General features: G+C 43.1%; 1 protein-coding gene across 2 annotated transcripts in view; it reads right to left on the reverse strand.

Annotated features, from left to right (window-relative positions):
* Positions 1 to 22277, reverse strand: part of LOC126188403 (protein GDAP2 homolog) — a 1021851-nt gene that overhangs the window by 640347 nt on the left and 359227 nt on the right. For both annotated transcript variants that reach the window (XM_049930006.1, XM_049930005.1), the window contains exon 4: positions 18691 to 18729. The gene's annotated coding sequence lies outside the window, so the exon portion shown is untranslated. The remainder of the gene's footprint in view (positions 1 to 18690; positions 18730 to 22277) is intronic.

Consider the following 22277-nt stretch of genomic DNA (forward strand, 5'->3'; position numbering starts at 1 on the left):
TTCCCCACAAATCTGGATATTGCACTGTTAGGTCATGTGGCCAAATGAAGACTCTTAACGAGGCCCCTTTCAAAGATGCTGACAACGCTGTCTTAAACGAATTCGTGGCATCTCCGTGTCCTCTAGAGTGAACACTCAACTTACGTCGCTGATCAGGCCTCTTATATACCCTACCAGGCCTGATAACACTAAACATGAAAAACATTAGTGCACTCTAGTGATCGTTCTACCTATCACAGAGATTTTGGACCTCTAACCACTTACATAGCCGCCGGTGTCTGTACGTGTAAGAGGTTACATTTACATCCGACCATGTCTGGTGGGTGCTTAGCTCTCTCTCTCTCTCTCTCTCTCTCTCTCTCTCTCTCTCTCTTTTTTTTTTTTTTTTTTTTTTTTTTGCCAGGCTGTGTAATTCATGATGCAACTTTTAGTGCTAAGAAATGAAAGCAGACGTTATACTGCGCACGCGTCTCATTCAAATACAACGGAACGACACCGACATATTTTAATTTAGATGCTTAGTCAAAATTAATTTTTTTTTAATTTCGGTGTGTCTACTACGAACAAAGATATGAGACGTAGTCTTAACCTTTTTTTTTATTACCGCCTTCACAGTTGCGTAGTTAATTTTTTGTTTGGCAGGAACACGTCTGTAGACCTGGTACACACTGAAATCCAGTTGCCAAAGTACTGAAGCGCGCCGCTAGAAGAGCTAAACCAAAATGGCGCAGCACACTGATGAAGTGGAGTACGGTACGGTAACACGTTTTCTGCGTTTGAAGGGGAACGACGCTGCTACAGTCGAAACTGAGTTGCTAGAAGTGTACGGCAACAACGCACCATCACACGACATAGTCGTTACGCCTCCAGAGGGCCAGACAAGTCTGACTGAAGAACGAAATGGGAGACCATCTCACTGTGAACAACAGGGAATCGCAAGAGAAATCGAGGATCTGGTGCCCAACAATGGTGTGTCAAAATCGAGGCGAAGGTGGAAAAAGTGAAAATCAGTCACGGTTCAGCGGGACAATGACTGCTTGCGTTCGCGACATACCACAAGTCACACGTCCTTCTGAGTAGCGCCAAAGAACAGTTGCTTCAGGGGAAATATCTAAAGCCAAGAAGCAGAGTCAGCCAGATAATCTCAAAGATCTCCTGGCTAAAATGCATTTGTCACAAGACACGGACCTACATGGCTCTTGTCAGGACCCTCCAGCTATAAACTATGGACCTGTCATGAAGATCTGTCAAATCAAGGGATAAGTAAATCAAAATTCCAGGTCATACAGAAGCTTTTATCAAAATACAACGTCGATGTTGTTGCTGTTCAGGGAACACACACTGAAAATTAAGAGCAAATGAATCGGAGAGCAAATATTCCTGACTTTGAATTACTAGGAGCAAAGTACCACCGTGCTTATGGAGTGGCAACATACATACGACCGTCAGTCAAAAATGAACACCTATATTCTATATCTGATCTCAATGATGTCCACATAGTTACAGCAAAAATAGGAGAACTAACAGTAATTAATGTATACAAACCCCTAGACATCTCTTGGCCTCCAGAGATCATCCCGGTATCACAACACCCCGCCATATATCTCGGACATTTTAACAGCCACCATAGTGAAAGTATAAGGGAAGTTATGAAAATGGTGAAGCCGTTGTAAATTGGGCAGAAGACAATAGCTTATATATGGTGTTCGATGTAAAGGATAAAGGAACATTCGTATCAACAGATTGGCGGCAGGAGTACAATGCCGATCTATGCTCTGTAACAACTAAAGAAAATAAATTACCTCTTCAAAGTTCGTAGTTCGTATTACAAGACTTTCCACACAGCCAACACAGACCAATCTTAACTGAAATAGGGACAAATGTTCCACTCGTTTCATCCTTTCGACGACATAGATGGAACTTATGGAAAGCAAAGTGGGATGTGTTTGCTAAAAACCTGGACTAAAGCAAAAAGCTTTGAGAGGCTTGTTGGAGCTACCGTAAGTGCAGCAAAGAAGGCAATCCCTATGGGCTACCGGAAGCATTATTTTCAGGTTAGAATGAAACTACTGAGAAACAATATAAAGAATTTCTAAAAATCGGGGACCCGCAAGTAGCGGGCAACCTACTTAATAACCACGATACAGTCAGACGTTTTGGATGGAAAGAGACAGTTGAGCCACTCAGTTTTCAAACATCGAATAGAAAAGCATGGTCATTACTAAGGAAGTTGGATGGGAACAAAATTAAAGCAAGGAACAACACTTATATCAACTAACAGGATTTCATCACATTAGGGATAAAACTCATACAAGATACATCAGATGAAAACTTACATTGTTCAAAAAGAACACTGATGAACAATCTGACTTCTCTATATCTAAAATTTTTGCTGCTCTTCAAACTCTAAAACCCGGAAAGGCAACGGGAAATGACGGAATCCACCCAGAATTTATTCTGTTTAAAGGGAACTTCGCAAAAAGATGGCCACGGACTTCTTCTCCGACGTTATGGTGTGAGGTTCAGTCTCACAAAAAAATGAAGCAGTCAAAAACAATAGCAATAGTCAAGCCCGGCAAGGCATTAGAGAAGGCTAACAACTACCGGCCTATCGCACTATTGAGTACTATTTATAACTTCCTTGAAAGAATTCTCTACAATCGGCTTAGTCCAGTGATATTTCAGAACCTTCCTACTGAGCAAGCTGGATTCCGACCAGGGCGGAGGTGCGTTGATCAAGTATTATCTTTAAAAACATGTATTAAAGCAGGATACCAAATGAAGCAGAAAACATTAGTTGGTTTCGTTGATTTAAGTGCAGCATATGACATGGTTTAGAGGCATGAACTGTTTTATAAATCATTACAGCTTGTCGCATGCAAACGGGAAACAAAACTAATTCAAAAGATGTCACCTGTAAGGACATTTACAGTAACTACACAAAGACACTAGTGCCCACTAGTTGAATAATGGCTCACTCAGGGATCCGTCCTTGCTCCTCTACTTTATATATATCTTTATATCTACTTTATATATATATCTGATATTCATCCGACACAGTCCAGAAAGTTTTGCTTTGCAGACGACAGTGCAATAGCTACCCAACATAAAACCTCTGACACTACTGAAGAAATCCTAACTTCTGATACAGACATGTTAAGCCACGATTTCCGTAAATGGACGTTAGAACCAAACTCAAAAAAATGGTTCAAATGGCTCTGAGCACTATGGGACTTAACTTCTGAGGTCATCAGTCCCCTAGAACTTAGAACTACTTAAATCTAACTAACCTAAGGACATCACATACATCCATGCCCGAGGCAGGATTCGAACCTGAGACCGTAGTAGTCGCGCAGTTCCAGACTGTTGCGCCTAGAACCGCTCGGCCACCCTGGCCGGCAGAACCAAACTCAAATAAAACAGAAGTTTCATGTTTTGATCTGCCCAAAAAACTGTCACATAGGACCCTCAATGGATGTTTTGAGGGAGACAAGCTTCATCACCACATAAATCCAAAATACCTCGGGATCACGTTAGATAGGAACTTCCTTTTAAGGAGCACTTGACACGAACATCTGCTATGCTCAAAATCAGAAACAACATTCTCCATAAACTCCGTGGCTGTCGTTGGGGATCGTCAGCCGACACTCTCCGAGTATCGGCATTCGGTTTGGTATACTCAGCAGCAGAGTACTGTACACCTGTCTGGCTTAATAGTCCACACGTAAAAAAGATAGGTGTACAACTTAACGAGGTCGTGTGCAGTTTTAGTGGGTCAGTACGATCTATTCCCAGCTACTGGCTACCTATCTTGAGTCACACTCCACATCCTGATATCAGACAGAAGAGCGCGCTACTGCCTGAATACCACAAGATTGCTAATAACACCGACCTTCCAGTCGGAGCGAAAAAGACTAAAATCAAGACACCCCACTCTCATCACAGCTAGGACTCTCTTGGAAACTGAGTTCAATATCATCGATGAATGGAAACGCTTCTGGCAACGAAACTGTTCTCCACAATGCCTTGCATCCAGAAAAACCCTCTGGATTCGATCAGCCTCGGGCGATTTCGTCTACCTTGAACCACAGCTGAACGGGCGATGGACGATGTGCAGACACTCGCAACAAGTACGACAGACAGTTGCTCATATTGTATCGACATGTTACGCATGTGCCTACAATGTCCTTTCGAAGTTTCCTGAAGCGACGAGTTACTCTGTAAAATACATAATAGTCTTTGATATCCGTATACAGCTGTTGTCGTTTGTCTAATTTTATGCTGGAGAGCTGTGCTCAAACGTTGACATGTAGTAATTTTGTAATCTTTGTATATGTAATGCCGTACGATAAATAAAAAATAAATAAATAACTCACGGTTCAGTTTGCACTACGTTGTGAACATGAAAAAGGCCACCGCCCGCTAGGTTCCGCGATTGAGTCCACTCATTCCGAAAGTCTGCTTAAAGGAGGTAGCAGCCAAAATGGGACAGCTGTGTTGGGCCTGTCCGAATCACCCTGGACGAGTTGTGTGTGTATCACTATGGGCCTGCGATAAAGGAGCAAAGAAAGCAGTGGAAATACGTGGATTCACCTCGCCAAAAAAGACGATGCTGGTATAGTGCTAGCACATTATGATGTTAAGAGGAAAACTGTCACAGGATCATGATACCAAAAGCTCCTGACGAGGTTTCGCAGGGCTGCCAAGACGAAGTATCGCGGGAAGCTGTCCGCAGGGGTCGTTTTTGCCCCACGACGACGCCCCAGCGCACTCAGCACAGAACACAGTGATCTCCTCAGAGCCGACCACCATGAGTTCCAAGAACACTGATCACACAAAACGCAACTTCCACTTGTCTCACACGACAACATGAAATCGATGGCTCAAGGCAATCAGGCTGATGCAGTATTTCTTGACTTCACGAGATCTGACACATTTATTTCCCCAGTTGCATCTCTAATGTTTTCGTAGAACGAACATCATTCATATAGCCCGCAAAGTAACATGTGACGTAACAAGTAAATTTTACTAATAACTTGGGCGGGTTAGTCTTGCAAGCGATAGAGGCAGGTACGATCTGGTGCACTTGATGGTTTCTTGGTATGATATAATAACAACGTTTTATTTCGTACAGTATTTCCTGATTATTTATTTTTCTGTTATGTACAGAACCGAAACCAGTTATTTTAAAAAACTAAAGCAATGAAGACCGACAATAAAAAATCTGTTTTACAAACAAGAATGATGCGTGCAGATTTGAATTCTGCGAAGAACCAACGCCCAGCGTTTGCCACAGCCGGAGTGTACGAAATCCGTTGAACATGCTGGGGAAGTGTACAAAGGGCCAATTAAAAGAAGAACTAACACTGGCTTAAAGTACACAAAACCAGTTACAGTTGGGCAATATCGATAAATCGATAGTAATGGAGCACGCACTGGGACCAGGAAACCACGAACATCGATTTTCTGATGCTGTACTTCACCAAAGTCCAAATGTTACAATGCTAGGATGTTCAGAGAGGCTTTAGAAATTGAAAACACACACCATTTGCTGAGTGGTTTATTGTTGCAGAGCGAATAAAGTATCCAGGGTCGTTAATTATGCACCTGCCTGAAGTAGTTTCTAGGCCTGTACAGTACTGGAAAGCTACTACTGCCCGAAGACGAGTCATACAGAATGAAATAGAACAGCGGTTAAGCTGGCTTCAAAACTTCGTCCAACTATCCACATTTCGATTTTCTGTGTTTTATCTAAACTGCATCATCCGAATTCCGGGATGTACCGTCAACAACCGCTGTAAATTTCTCATCCAGCCTTACTTAACCGAGTTAGTGTTCGCACACTATTGACGCAGACATCGACAGGGCGGTAGACTCTACATTTCTTTACACCTACATTTGCATACATATTTTGCAGGCTACCGTACGGAGCATGGCGGAGGGTACCTTGTACCGCTACTAGTTACTCGCGTTCCTATTCCGCTGGAGGAGGAGATTAGTGTTTAACGTCCCGTCGACAATGAGGTCATTAGAGACGGAGCACAAGCTCGGATTAGGGAAGGATGGGGAGGGAAATCGGCCGTGCCCTTTCAAAGGAACCATCCCGGCATTTGCCTGAAGTGAACTAGGGAAATCACAGAAAACCTAAATCAGGATGGCGGGATTGAACCGTCGTCCTCCCGAATGCGAGTCCAGTGTGCTACACACTGCACCACCTCGCTCGGTATATTCCCATGGCAACGTGGAAAAACGACTGTATGCCTCCAGACGAGACCTGGTGTCTCTTATCTTGATTTCGTGGCGATACGTTCGTGACAGTAGGTTCGTTCTGCAGTCCGTTGCAAATGCTGATTATCTAAGTTTTCTCACTAGAGGTTCGTGAAAAGGGCGTAATCTTCCCTCCAGGGATTCCCATTTGAGTCACGAAGCACTCCTGTAATACATGCGTGTTGGTTGAAGCTACCGGTAACAACATTAGCGGCACGCTTCTGAATTTGCTTCGATGTGTTCCTTTAATCCGACCAACGGGGCATCCAAAACACTCGAGCGGTGCTCAAGAATGAATCGCACAGGTGTTCTGTACGTGATCTGGCGAGCTACACTTCGCCTTCACTATAGTCGACATGTGCTCGATCCATTTTATGTCGCTTTGTAACGTTACGCCCATATTTTTAATAGAAGTGACTATGTCCTGCAGTACAAAACTAATGTTGTATCCCAACATTACGGAATTGCTTTTCCTACTCATCTGCATTAACTTACATTTTGGTACATTTACGGCAAGCTGCCATTCGTCATAGCAAATAGCAATTTTCTCCAAGTCATCCTGTATCATTCTACTCCCAAGTACTCCACAGCATCAACAGCTAAAAGTCTCAGATTGCTACCCAACTATCCGTCAGATCGTTTATGTATGTAGAGAAAAAGAGCGGTCCTGCCACGCTTTGCTGGAGCACTCCTGACGTTACCCTTGCGTCTGATGAACACTCACCGTCTAGGACAACGTACTGAGTTCTATTATTTAAGAAGCCCTTGAGTTACCCACATATCTGAGAAACCTCATCCGTATGCCCGTAACTTTACAACCGTCTGCAATGGGGCACAGCAACAAACGCTTTCAGGAAGACCAGGAAAACGGAATCTTCCTGTTACCCTTCATCCAAGGTTCGCAGGATATTGTGTGAGAAAAGGCCAAGTGAAGTTTCGCATGAGCGCTGCTTTCCAAAGGGAAACTAATCCGTGAATCTGCTTCGTAAATTACATATTTTAGGTATTACATGTTACTTGATAGCTCAGAAGATAAGTGTTATCATTTTGAAAAAAAAAACCGCTTCAGCTGTAAGTAATTTATTTATAAGCACGACAGGTTTCGCAGCATTTTAGCTGCATCATCAGGTGCAATAAAATGAAGTCATGTTTGGATCGAGGAATAAGAATGGGATGCCCCAGCGTTCGTAGTCAGCAATTATTCGCTAAATAACGGACGTCAATTATAAAATAGTATAAAACAACAACGCTAAATCACAGTAAGACTCATTTTTACAGTTTCTAACACACAATTCAATAAAACCCGCCATTTTAATTACGCAGAATGCGCACATGATTAGCGAAACTGAACAATTCAAATTTCTAGGTGTTCACATAGTAAACTGTCGTGGAAAGCCCACGTTCAGGATCTTGTTCAAAGACTTAATGCTGCCATTTGTACTACTCGAACGGTATATGAAGTAAGTGATAGAACGACACGAAAAGTAGTCTACTTTGATTATTTTCATTCGCTTGTAACGTATGATATTTATTATATTTTGGAGTAACTCTTCCCTTTTTCAAAGGATATTTTTGGCTCAGAAACGGGCAGTTCGGGCAATAAGTGGTGTAAGTTCGCGAACCTCTTGTCGACCCCCGTTCATCTGTCTAGGTTTTCGGACACTGGCCTCTCTATATACATATTCTTTACTGTCGCTTCCTGTTAACAATAGCCGGCCGGAGTGGACGTGCGGTTCTAGGCGCTACCGTCTGGAACCGAGCGACCGCTACGGTCGCAGGTTCGAATCCTGCCTCGGGTATGGATGTGTGTGATGTCCTTAGGTTAGTTAGGTTTAATTAGTTCTAAGTTCTAGGCGACTGATGACTTCAGAAGTTAAGTCGCGTAGTGCTCAGAGTCATTTGAACCATTTGTTAACAATATCATCTTATTGCCAAGAATACTCGCTTAATACTAGGTAGAAATCCAATCTGCATTTCGATCGCATTTCCTTTCTCTTGTGCAGAGAGGCGTGCAGTATACTGCTGCATCCATTTTCTATAAGCTACGACACGAGTTAAAAAATTTTAGCAGTAATACACGCGCTTTCTCATCGAAACTGAAGAGTTTCCTCATGGGTCACTCCAATTCTGGCGAGGACTTCCTAGAAAAATTAAGCTGATTCCTGTTTTATATTGCTGATTGCATTTACACAAACTTATGACATGTCATTTTTTCAGTTCATAAATATTTTATTTATCTGTTATTACTTTTCTGTTGTAATTTCATGTATTGATACGTTCCCTGACCTTGGAGATTTGCTCTTCAGTTTGGTCCTACGGAACTAGGAACTAGACGAATAAGGAAAAAAGAAAAAAAAGTAGAACCCTCCCGTGATACCATGATTACCAGCATCACAGGAGCGTATCACGGATCATGGTAGCTTCTATGTTGTTATATGCTATTTTATAATTGACGTCCGCTCCTTACCGAAAAATTGCTAGCTATGAACGCTGAATCATCCCATTCTCTTTTCTCCATCTGAAAATCAGTTGATTCTCTTGCACCTGATGATGCAACTAAAGTGCTGCAAAACTAGTCGTTCTCGTAAGTAGAGTACTTACAGTCGAAGCGGTTTTGCCTTTAAAATAATACTGTCAGGCTGCCGTCGCCATGACTACACAGTCTTTTGCATAAGTGTTATCATATAATGCAGTATTACATGTGCAATATTTTCATCCTTTATGATCGTAGTTGTATGGACACTAGGTCGGGGTCCAACATATTGCTGGAAACATCCTCAGAGGCTGTATCATAAACTAATTTTCTAACTCAAAAAACCGAACCGCGCAATAGCTTGGTCATGACGTTATGTGACCGCTACCAAAATTCACGGACTCGCTTCAGCGCGTATTATGGGACTTGCTCTGTAGAATTATTGTCGTTGTTTGCTTTATTTAGCACTAAGGCCCAGAACTTGTCTAATTTCAGTCCTCCTCATTTTCCATTAAAGTTTTGTGTGTGTGTGTGTGTGTGTGTGTGTGTGTGTGTGTACACTTGCGGACACAGATCTAAATAAGATAGTTAGTTTGAAATTAACGCCAAGGTTTTTTTTTCTGACAGGAGTCGGAAACCCTTTGCTTCATGGCTGGGAAACTGAAGCGAACAAAATGCGTCTGTGTTCGACGGAGGAGATCAGTGAAGCGGTCACGAACGTCAGCACGCTTACTGCGCAGGCTAAGATTAAGAATGCAGTGATTACGTTTGCGTGACCGCAAAGGTGCAAAGCAACAGCTGGGTCACGGTCTCGTGACCATTATCAGGGATGGAAATAGATCCAATATTTCCTGTGACTTTCAGCGCAAAGCTGAAAAAGTAAAATCAGCAGTCGTCGACCTCATCTGTCTCTTCGGCAGCGGATGACCGACAAAAGAAAGCGTGACAATTATCTGAGCAACTCATAGAGCAGTGACACTCTTCCATTTTTCGTATGACTTACATTTTTATGTGTATTTCTCACAAAGCTGCTAAAATCTTTTATGTTCTGCAACCCGTGCTACAATATGTCATCATGTGGCAGTCTTCATAATTTTAAGATGCTATACACCATATGTCTATGATTTTGAAAAGTTATTTAAATATTTAGTGCTGTGAAGGTGTGAGTCTTGAGTATGGCACGACATAGCACCTTGTTCAGCAGTACACACGCAATGGAAATATCTTACAACTTGTAGCTACAAACAGCCCGGATCTTATCGACGGCAACAGTATATAGAGAGGGGGTTTAGAGATCACGACGTCATCATGGCAACTACGATAATGAAAGTTAATAAATCGGTCAAGAAGGCTAGGAGAGTGTTTCTTCTAGAGCTGATAAGTTAGCATCTCAAACAATGAATTGTAAACTTTAGTTCCAGTGTGTTGGACATAGAGGATAATGGGCAAAGTTTAAACAGATTGTAAATCGTGCTCTGGACAAATACGAGGGTTGGAACTTTAATAGTGGCAACTATTTATTTGCAGCTCGTACAAAATAGATATGTGTTTCAAAATTTTACTGGCCTTCAAAGTAGTCACCAGCATTGTGTATAACCCGTTGCCAGCGATGTGGAAGTCGTAGGATACTCGTAGCAATGCCAGTTGTCTTGACAGTTCGAGCGGCGCGGTCTGTTGCCCGACGAATCTGTAGCAGTTCTGAAGCGAATGCCGTGAAGTGTTTCCTTCAGTTCAGAAATCGAGTTGAACTTACGAGAGCTTAAGTTCCGGGGAGTGCAGTAGGTGGTATAGCACTTAGCAGCCCCATCAGTCCAGCAAATCAGAAACAGCTTGCACTGTACATGCTTGAGCATTGTCCTGCAAAATGATGGTCAGGTCCTGCAGAAAGTGGTCATCACTCCTGTCTCTATGCTGCTCATTTTTGGAACACAAGCTACGACCAGCTTAGAGAGAGAAGTGATCAGACTTTCTGCAGGACCTGACCATCATTTTGCAGGACAATGCTCAAGCATGTACACTGCAAGCTGTTACTGATTTGTTTGACTGATGGGGCTGCTAAGTGCTATACCACCAACTGCACTTCCCTGACTTAAGCTCTCGTAAGTTCAACTCGATTTCTGAACTGAAGGAAACACTTCACGGCATTCGCTTCAGAACTGCTACAGATTCGTCGGGCAACAGACCGCGCTGCTCGAACTGCCAAGACAACTGGCACTGCTAAGAGTATCCTACGACTTCCACATCGCTGGCAACGGGTTATACACAATGCTGGTGACTACTCCGAAGGTCAGTAAAACGTCGAAACATGTATCTATTTTGTACGAGCTGTAAACAAATAGTTGCCACTATTAAAGTTCCAACCCTCGTATATGCCTTGTAAGTGGATTGAGGACGGAGAAGACCCACCGTGGTTTAGCAATAAAATTCGGAAAATTCTGAGGAAGCAAAAACTGTTACACTCTCGATTCAAAATAGAAACTGCAAATGCCGGCAGGCAAAGGTTAGCAGAGATTCTTTCGTCTGTGAAAAGAGCTATGTGCGGAGCATACACCTACCACCGTCATATCTTAGCAAAATATCTGGCCGAGAAGCCCAGACAGTTCTGGTCCTACGTAAAATCGCTATGCATGTCTAATACTTCCCGCAGAAGCTCAATGACCTGTCTGATGTGGCAGTTGAATATAGCAAAACGAAAGCCGAAGTTCAAGAAATCGTTCACGCAGATGAATCGTGCAAACATAGCGTTGTTTGACCATTGCACATAATCCGGTAAGGAAGACATAGTAATAAGCATTCCTGGAGTAGAGAAATAACTGAAAAAGTTGAAAAAAATAAATCGCCAGTTCGGGATGGAAGGGTACTCTACGCATTGGGCCCTTACTTGCACTTACCAGAATCGCTCGCCCGTACGAAGTCCCAAGCGACAGGAAAAAGGCGCAGGCGACTCCTGTATATAAGAAGGGTAAACGAACGGACCCGCAAGATTACAGACCAATATCCTTAACATCGGTTTGCTGCAGACTTCTAGAACATATTCTGAATTCAAATATAATAAATTTTCTAGAGGCCGGAAAGTTTATATCCGCGAATCACAACTGTTTTAGAAAGCATCGCTCGTATGAAAGTTCATCTTGCCCTTTTCTCACATGATATACTGTGAACTACGGATGAGAGACAACAAATGGATTCCATATTCCTGTATTTCTGAAAAGCATTTGACACCATACCCCACTGCAGACTGTTAATAACATAGGTAGGAGCATAGGGAATGGGTTCCCAGTAGGTGAGTGACTCGAAGACCATAAGTGATAGAACCTAGTATGTTGTCCTCGACGGCGAGTGTTCATCAACACAAGGGCATCGTCAGGAGTTCCCCAGGGGAAGTGTGACAGGACATCTATTGTTCTCCATGCACACAAATGACCTGATGGACAGGGTGGGCAATTTCGAATGTTTTGGGAACTCAAATGAGAATCTCTGAAGGAAAGGCGACTCTCTTTTCGAGGTTCACTATTATTATTATTATTTATTTCACACCGATTTAGCAGTTCTCTTCAACTGTCTTATACATTAAAAAAACATCACTGGGTCTGTGACTTCATTGCAAGATTGTACTACTGTATTTTCGATCTGTTGGATATACATAAATTTAGTCTCAAGATAATTGCGTTTATGGCCTACTTTCAAATTCGTTCTGTTACGTTTCTTCACTTGTTGCTTCCCGGGTTCGATTCCCGGCGGGGTCAGGGATTTTCTTTGCCTCGTGATGACTGGGTGTTGTGTGCTGTCCTTATGTTCGTTAGGTTTAAGTAGCTCTAAGTTCTAGGGGACTGATGACCATAGATGTTAAGTCCCATAGTGCTCAGAGCCATTTTTAACTTGTTGCTGACGTTTATTGACACTATACAGTGCAATGTCGTGATCAACGTCAACGTGGATCAGATAGGATTCATTAAAGCACATTAATCATTTTATCTTAAAATATTGTCTATGGCTGCCTAGAATACCCCGACAGTCCGAAGAGTTTCGAGGCAAGATTAATGCAAAAATAAGGGAAACGTTAAGATGGTGGTTTTAAGGCTTGAAGTGTTCTACATATTGTCTCCTGCTCTCTCTCTCTCTCTCTCTCTCTCTCTCTCTCTCTCTCTCTCTCTCTCACACACACACACACACACACACACACACACACACAAATGGTTCAAATGGCTCTAAGCACTATGGGACTTAACATCAGTCCCCTAGACTTAGAACTACTTAAACCTAACTAACCTAAGGACAGCACACACATCCATGCCCGTGGCAGGATTCGAACCTGCGACCGTAGCAGCAACGAGGTTCCAGACTGAAGCGCCTAGAACCGCTCGGCCACATCGGTCGGCTTCGACCAGGGAACAACAACAACAACAACAACAACTACTACTACTACTACTACTACTACTACTACTACTACTACTACTCACAATAATCCGGAAAGAATATAGATTAATTTAACTACTTGACAATTTTTCGTACTTAAGAAGCGAAAGGAACAGGAAACACCTCTATCTTAAATGTGAAACCAGAGTGCTGTTACTGGGAAGCTGTGGGGCGCATTACTTGGTGCAGCCTGCCAGGAAAGAGGCCACAGAGAGGCTCCTGCCCGCCACTTAGGCCGCCAACGAGCCGCGGCGTGAGCAGTGGCAGTGGCAGTAGCAGTAGCAGTACAGTAGCGGCGGCACCGGCGGAGTCGGCGTCGGCGTCGGCGTGTGAAGTGGCGCCTATAGCGCCGCCAAGTGGTGGGTGGCGGCGCCGCCATGAGCGACGGCGTCGGGACACGCCAGGCCGCACAGCCAGCCACAGGTTACACCCACTTAAGCGCTGGCCGTCACGCTGTCGTGTTAAGCCGCCCTTACGTCTCACGCTCTAGCACCAGCAACCCGGTTTTTCAACGTCCGGTAGAAACTCGCCCATTGTGTCCAGAACCGCCGTGTTGGCGTTCACGTGTGGCTTGTTTGACATTTGATAATACGATATAAAATTTTATGCGAGTGGTAGTCAAGTATCAACTACCACCTAGAAAAAATAAAATTACGATAAGGATATAAGTTGAAGTAATGAATTAAAATTTGTGCCAAAGCCGGAACTTGAACCCAGGTCTCCCGCTTACTTTTTTTTTTTTTTTTAAGTCTCATTTTGTTCGCTTTTGTTCATTGCATCTGCTCGGGGCGGACGTCGTAAGACATTCACTGAAGTTCGTTGTTGATCGATTAACTCAGTTTTTTTTTATTACAGAGGCCACGCAACCCTCTGACCGAACACGCTGAGCTACCGTGCCGGCAATCCGCTTACTAGGCAGATGGGCTAACCAGTACACCATCGTGGAACTGTGACTCTTACAGCTGCCTGGACTACCCTAGCCTGTGTTAGGGACGGCACGAGTAGGTTAGTGTGAGCTACAATGTCACAGTGGGGTTACACATCTTCCTAGTAAGCAGGAGACCTGGATTCAAGTCCTGTCATTGGCAAAAATTTTAATTCTAAACTTCATCATCTATCCTTATCGAACATGAAGTTTAGACTCATATGTCTCCAGAAAAATGGAATTCTATCAGACCAAATAAAATTACATTTTCTTTGTAGGTGTTTGTCTGCAGTCCTGGTAAACACTTAAAACCCAACGCGAAAAGTACCGTAGTACGCCGCTACAGAAGACCATCCGAAATGCCGCAGCCCATTTATAAAGTGAGGTATCGTGCAGTAATTCATTTTCTACGTCTCAAGAGCGATATATGAAATGATCGTATGCTACTTGCTCAGCGATGCTGATGAGCTTATGACGACGACAACACAAATACACAGTTGCCGAGTGGAGAAAATCTCCGACCCCGAGAGGTAGCGAATCCAGGACACCAGTATTTAGATTTTTGGACAACATGGTTGTGGAGAGAAGCAGCGATTAGTATGATTAATCAATAATTCAAAAACGGTCTTAATTTCATTTATTATTGTTATAATACCGCCAACCGGTTTCAACCCGACGTAGGGGTCATCTTCTGCGCGTTTACACCATTGGTCGACTGCTGGTGGTGTCACTCCTGAGCGTCTCTCCTGCAGAGTCTTCCACTGGAGTTTATCTATCATTTCCGTAACGCTTTCGCGATTACTGAATGATCCTGTAACGAAGCGCGCTGCTCTCCGTTGGATCTTCTCTATATCTTCTATCAACCCTATCTGGTACGGATCCCACACTGCTGAGCAGTATTCAAGCAGTGGGCGAACAAGCGTACTGTAACCTACTTCCTTTGTTTTCGGATTGCATTTCCTTAGGATTCTTCAAATGAATCTCAGTCTGACATCTGCTTTACCGACGCTCAACATTATATGATCATTCCATTTTAAATCACTCCTAATGCGTACTCCCAGATAATTTATGGTATTAACTGCTTCCAGTTGCTGACTGCTATTTTGTAGCTAAATGATAAAGGATCTATCTTTCTGCGTATTCGCAGCACATTACACTTGTCTACATTGAGATTCAATTGCTCAGTACGCTCAGTAGCTCGGTACGGGCTTTTGACTGTTTCGAGAACATACCTTCACCGAAGAGTCAAGCAGTATATTACTCCCTCCTACGTATATCTCGCGAAGAGACCATGAGGATAAAATCAGAGAGATTAGAGCCCACACAGAGGCATACCGACAATCCTTCTTTCCACGAACAATACGAGACTGGAATAGAAGGGAGAACCGATAGAGGTACTCAAGGTACCCTCCGCCACACACCGTCAGGTGGCTTGCGGAGTATGGATGTAGATGTAGATGTACATAACGGCAGCAAACTATCAAAAGTTTCCTGCCGTTATGTAGGCAGGACCGACACCACCAGCAGTCGACCAATGGTGTAAACGCCCAGAAGATGACCCCTACGTCGGGTTGAAACCGATTGGCGGTGTTATAACAATAACAAATGCGATTAAGACTGTTCTTGAATTATTGATATTCACCAGTATTTAGACCAATGGTCGTGAAACGTTTTTGCTCAAGAGCCAATACTGACATTGTAGAGCTATACCTCAGGCCGCTTATGTACGAGGTTATTTTAATTGGTAACCTGCATTAATTTCTATGTTACGATCCATCAAGAGACTGTCTATCGCAAAGGCACGGTAACTTGGCCGCCGACCCCCAATTGCTGATCGTTAAAAGTCCGCACCAATCGGAACACTTAGTGTAGGCTGTTCTGTTTGTGGGTGGCGACCCAAAAGTTGTGACGCTGTGACTGCCTAACGAAATTTTGTAGTGTTATCTTCGTAATCGGATGATTAATTGATTAATGACAGTAATTTTAATTACACTGAAATGTGTTATGCAATATGAGACATGGTCTCACTGATTTACTAAATGCTTTCAGTGACGCTTTTCTTCTACTGATTGCATTGTATTACAACAGCCTTAATTTAAGTTCATATACTTTGCTACAAATATGTACTACATTTGAAGACGACCGTACATATAATGTGTATTCACGAGCCCATGTTACTTCTAAAAATGATAATTAATCGAAACCCTCAGCTGCCGACAGGTGCCACAAATCGTTATTCTTCTTAACTTGCTGCTGATTTACAGCTGCCAGTAATTGCCAGACACGTAAGGCAAATTTTGTCAAGTGACAAACATCTTGCGTTCAACAAAAGACAGCAGAAATCTGTTCTAACATATGCTATGGACCTTAATAAGGGGTAAAGTGATCTTCAGTGATGAGAAGGAGTTTAATTTAGATGGGCCGGATGGATTTCAGTACTACTGGCATAATCTGAGTGATCCGAGAACAGAATAGCAGGTGTGAATGAGCAGAAATTTTCGTGGAGGATGTATTGTGATTTGGGCAGTCTTCTGCGCTGAAGTTAAATTACGCACTGCTTGGGCCAGCACTAGAATGAACTTTACACTGAGATGCTAGAGACTGGACTGATTAGAATACATTAGAACTTAGGGGACAATAGACTAATGTTTAAACAAGATAATGCATCTGTGCTTGTTTCTGCTACAACCAAAAAGTGGTCTGGCGTGTATGTAGCCTGGGTTTGAACCCCGTGGAAAACCTTCGGGGAATACTTGAAAGACGATTTATCGCAATGGGAAGCAATTTGAGACTGTATGTGAGCTGGAAAGAGCGATAGGAGAAGAGTGGGGAAAAATTTCACTGCAATAACTGCAAACCTTAAAAAAATCAATGTCGAAGAGAATTTTTGAGGCAGTTACGAAGAACGGAGGTTGGACAAAGTACTAACAACACAGTAACACAAGAGAACAGTGAGCGCCATTACACCAGTTTCCGTCCACGAAATTCAAAGGCTGTATTTTCTTACTCCTGTTATGTAAGAAACTAATTCCTCATGATTTTTGAGTGTCTTACATGTAGACACTACTACAATAAATTCGATACATATATGCTTCAGACATCGCACTATTACTTTAGTGGGAATATTGCCTTTATACTGATTTCCACTACTGTACTGCCAATACTATGCCATACGATCAGACGAAGTAACAAATGAAGCAGAGAAAACGTGTGGATTCATTACCACCCTTGAAGGAGACCCAATTATTATCGGCGAAGGTGATGTTGAATGTTTTTTTGAACTGCCATTGGTACTAATAGATCATGCTCTTAAGGGGCTAACCGTCCCAGGAGCATGATACCGAAAGTACAGGAAGTATCTTCGTTCCACGATAATGCCCCTTTCATTTTGCTTATATGGCCTCCACTGACTACTACATCATTCTTCGTTATATGAAACCATTACGTGGCAGACATGCCACGGTGAAGGTTATTTTCGAAACAGGACGTTTACTGAAAGGCCGAAATGCACACTTTAAGACTTCTACGACAAAGATCTCTGCCATGTCATCCTCCTTCGGCAGAAATTTATCGCACTGAAGAGGGAATGTGCAGACAAAGGCTAGCAGTGTCAAACGAAGTATCACGGATACAGCTTTATTTTTTTTAGAGGTGGTAAACTTTCACGATTACCGTTCGTAGTACACTACCATTACTAGAGAACAACCAATTTCTGCATACGTAGGACACTGCAGTGATGTACTTGGTTGAATTCACTAGCAACGGAGAATAGCAAGCGTTATGTCCCAGCCCTACAGAGAACAGGCCTTTTGAGCTCATTTACCTGTTGGTCGCAATCCTGGGTGACTGCCGAAACTGAAAGCGGTCAGTTGTAGTGCAGTATTAGTGCAACAGAACTTGGTCCCCTTGTAGCAACAGCTTGTCGAAGGTCGTTGGAGTAACGAAGTAACCGTGTCTGCCGTTAGGCAGATGAGGATGACAAACTATTAATAGACAAAAGATGTTCGGTCCCGTCCATGTTGCAGGTTTAATGTCATGATTTGGCATATTAAACCTAATGATGTGGCTCCTAAGCTACGAAACCGCTCATTAAATAAATTATTTAGAACCACAGCGAAGCTGTTATTTTTGGAGATGACGAAAGGACTATATTGCCACCGTGAGTCGAATATGCAATAGTAAAATATGGTTTACTGCCGCATTTCATAGTCTTTTGGAGAGTGAAAATTTTTGCTGCGGGAATTAACGTGAATTTCGCCAAATGTGATCATGTGTCCAGCTCCTACTGTTCGTCGATGACATCTAAGAAGTGGTACACAACAGGTTGATGTCTTGTTCTTTAACTTCCACAAGCTAACCGAAACAGCTTCGCACTCTCACCTGTACAAATGGAAAAGATCGGTGTAAACAGTTGCTACCATAGTGCTCTTGAATGAAAAATCTGTTAAAAAAAAGATCTCAAGTACTCTCTAAGCATTCAAATGAATTGTTTCGAGGATTATTCAAAAAAACATGTATAATTCTTAAAGTGCTTTAAAACAATCCTTACAGCTACACAACGGAAATACAAAAGAGTATGTTGTACATCAAATACACAAATTTAACTCACCGACAGGTATCTAGAAGGCGCGATCCGTATGTCCCATTCCTGAAATAAAACAGAAGTCTCTTTAATATAACATAAACCAAACAGGTACTATTGGTCATGGTGCTATTTTCACTTTGGTTAACAAATGCAACCCCTTTGAAAGTTATAAAAAAATCAACATTTTTAGGCTGGGAGTAATATTTCATCTAATTGTGTTTATTGGGTGACACCGTAATAAATATGAAACAATGGTATCTGATGCCTTCAAGTTAAACCGATAGTCATAAATTGCTCGAGTAAAGTTTTGCAGCAGTTGCATATCTACGGAATGCAGGCAGCACGGAATAAAGGAATAAGTCTTATGAAATTAAAAACAAACTTTATTGTTAAAGGAACAATAAGTATTATCCAAGTTATAGGTAGTCTGCTCGGAAGTGAACATCTTTCCGCACTTTCGAAAAATCTGCTGGTGGCTAACTTTCAATACCGTATCGTACGCATTGTAGCATAGACATCATCTTTAGTATGTTGTGGTAGAGATTTTCCTGCTCAGGAAGGCACTTTATTTTGTGGAAACAAGTGGAACATTTTATTTCCATCGCGTCCCAGCGCTATCTATGTTACTAACAGACTTACGCGGTTCAGGGTTCATGGTACACAATCGGAGTTGCAGGTTGCCTATTTCACAGCTTCCAGGGGCAATAAAAATTTGTGTTTCGGTGCTTCAAATAACTATCGACAGAATTTATAAATTTTAAATGCAGTCATAATCTACACATTAATACGTACAATCTTAGGTCACAGGATATTTTAAAATAAGTATTACAATTAGAAACTGCGTACTGTATTGCCTTGAGGCAGCGCAGCTCACTACGCGCAAATTACCGCGACTATATCCATCCATTGCTCTGGAACGGCAGCACTTGCCTACTTCCAACAAACTTTAAACATAATTTCAAGCCTTTATGAAACTACTTCTCCCTGTACATCCCACAAAACAATGAAAGGAAAAAGTTTAACGTTTGTTACATTTTCGCTGTTCATGCACTACAACTGTCGCATCAGACATGACGTCTTAATTTATTACGTCTTTACTGCCAACTCTATTCGCAACATACTTGAATTCTACAAGGCCAGAATTCTGACCTAAATATATTTTAAAAAGTTTACAAAGCAATATCATAAATATACAATTACTTGATGCTCAGTTTTTATCTACAGATTCACAAAATAATCTACACTCCTGGAAATTGAAATAAGAACACCGTGAATTCATTGTCCCAGGAAGGGGAAACTTTATTGACACATTCCTGGGGTCAGATACATCACATGATCACACTGACAGAACCACAGGCACATAGACACAGGCAACAGAGCATGCACAATGTCGGCACTAGTACAGTGTATATCCACCTTTCGCAGCAATGCAGGCTGCTATTCTCCCATGGAGACGATCGTAGAGATGCTGGATGTAGTCCTGTGGAACGGCTTGCCATGCCATTTCCACCTGGCGCCTCAGTTGGACCAGCGTTCGTGCTGGACGTGCAGACAGCGTGAGACGACGCTTCATCCAGTCCCAAACATGCTCAATGGGGGACAGATCCGGAGATCTTGCTGGCCAGGGTAGTTGACTTACACCTTCTAGAGCACGTTGGGTGGCACGGGATACATGCGGACGTGCATTGTCCTGTTGGAACAGCAAGTTACCTTGCCGGTCTAGGAATGGTAGAACGATGGGTTCGATGACGGTTTGGATGCACCGTGCACTATTCAGTGTCCCCTCGACGATCACCAGTGGTGTACGGCCAGTGTAGGAGATTGCTCCCCACACCATGATGCCGGGTGTTGGCCCTGTGTGCCTCGGTCGTATGCAGTCCTGATTGTGGCGCTCACCTGCACGGCGCCAAACACGCATACGACCATCATTGGCACCAAGGCAGAAGCGACTCTCATCGCTGAAGACGACACGTCTCCATTCGTCCCTCCATTCACGCCTGTCGCGACACCACTGGAGGCGGGCTGCACGATGTTGGGGCGTGAGCGGAAGACGGCCTAACGGTGTGCGGGACCGTAGCCCAGCTTCATGGAGACGGTTGCGAATGGTCCTCGCCGATACCCCAGGAGCAACAGTGTCCCTAATTTGCTGGGAAGTGGCGGTGCGGTCCCCTACGGCACTGCGTAGGATCCTACGATCTTGGCGTGCATCCGTGCGTCGCTGCGGTCCGGTCCCAGGTCGACGGGCACGTGCACCTTCCGCCGACCACTGGCGACAACATCGATGTACTGTGGAGACCTCACGCCCCACGTGTTGAGCAATTCGGCGGTACGTCCACCCGGCCTCCCGCATGCCCACTATACGCCCTCGCTCAAAGTCCGTCAACTGCGCATACGGTTCACGTCCACGCTGTCGCGGCATGCTACCAGTGTTAAAGACTGCGATGGAGCTCCGTATGCCACGGCAAACTGGCTGACACTGACGGCGGCGGTGCACAAATGCTGCGCAGCTAGCGCCATTCGACGGCCAACACCGCGGTTCCTGGTGTGTCCGCTGTGCCGTGCGTGTGATCATTGCTTGTACAGCCCTCTCGCAGTGTCCGGAGCAAGTATGGTGGGTCTGACACACCGGTGTCAATGTGTTCTTTTTTCCATTTCCAGGAGTGTAGATTTGGTATTCTTCTTTAAAATACATCAAACAATGACTTAAGAACATTCTTGTACAGCTACTTAGTATCCACTAACGTTACTGAATATATCCTCACAATTTTTTCACTGTACGACACATAGTTCAGAAGATATGACGTCATAAGCACTGAGACGTGTGAAAAACTAGCTTCCCTTAAAAACAAGCGCAGAGTACACAGACTGCACTCATCCAGTGTATGATAACAATGAGAGCACTTGCTGACTTCCAACAAACGTTAACCATAAAATGATACCTTTTATAAACTTTTTCTAGCTTATATTCTCAACATCCACATTAACACATTAACTCATTTGTAAAGTAATGAGGCGTATGAAGCTGTTTTCTTCTTGGGTGTTCGATTATTTAAAGAATCGTGGGTTTACTGGACCTTAACTCAATGATGACACATCTGACCAAGCTCGATTTTCATTACCCCTCCCTCAGTCCCACGCCATCACGCCATGTGACCTAGCTCGATTTTCTTTACCTCAAACATCCCCCCCTCCCCCCTCAATCCCATGCTATCACTTTAAACAACGAAAGAATATATTAATTAGGAATTTAAGTGAGGCGAGAAAGGATTGCTTATAATACAGAGAGATAAAATATTATGTAATTTACCAAAAAAACCTCAAGTCAAAATACTAGTGATAAGAATATGCCACACAGTATTGTCCCAGGTATTGGACAGGCCTCTTTTTTCAAAACATGATCGTCAGCAATGCTATTATTCACCTATGCTGTATTAATACACTTGACAAAAATGTTCTTAAATGGTTTCCGTTTGATATTGAACTACTTACTTCCCCAGTGGAACAGAACTTTAAAGCAACACGATCTTACTAAAATGGAAAACTCATCAATAATAAAAGTTTAGCACACTTCCTGCACTACACCCTTTTTATTGCACTTATGATGCGTAATT

Source organism: Schistocerca cancellata, chromosome 5, assembly GCF_023864275.1.
Source record: "Schistocerca cancellata isolate TAMUIC-IGC-003103 chromosome 5, iqSchCanc2.1, whole genome shotgun sequence".
Classification (NCBI taxonomy): Eukaryota; Metazoa; Arthropoda; class Insecta; order Orthoptera; family Acrididae; genus Schistocerca; species Schistocerca cancellata.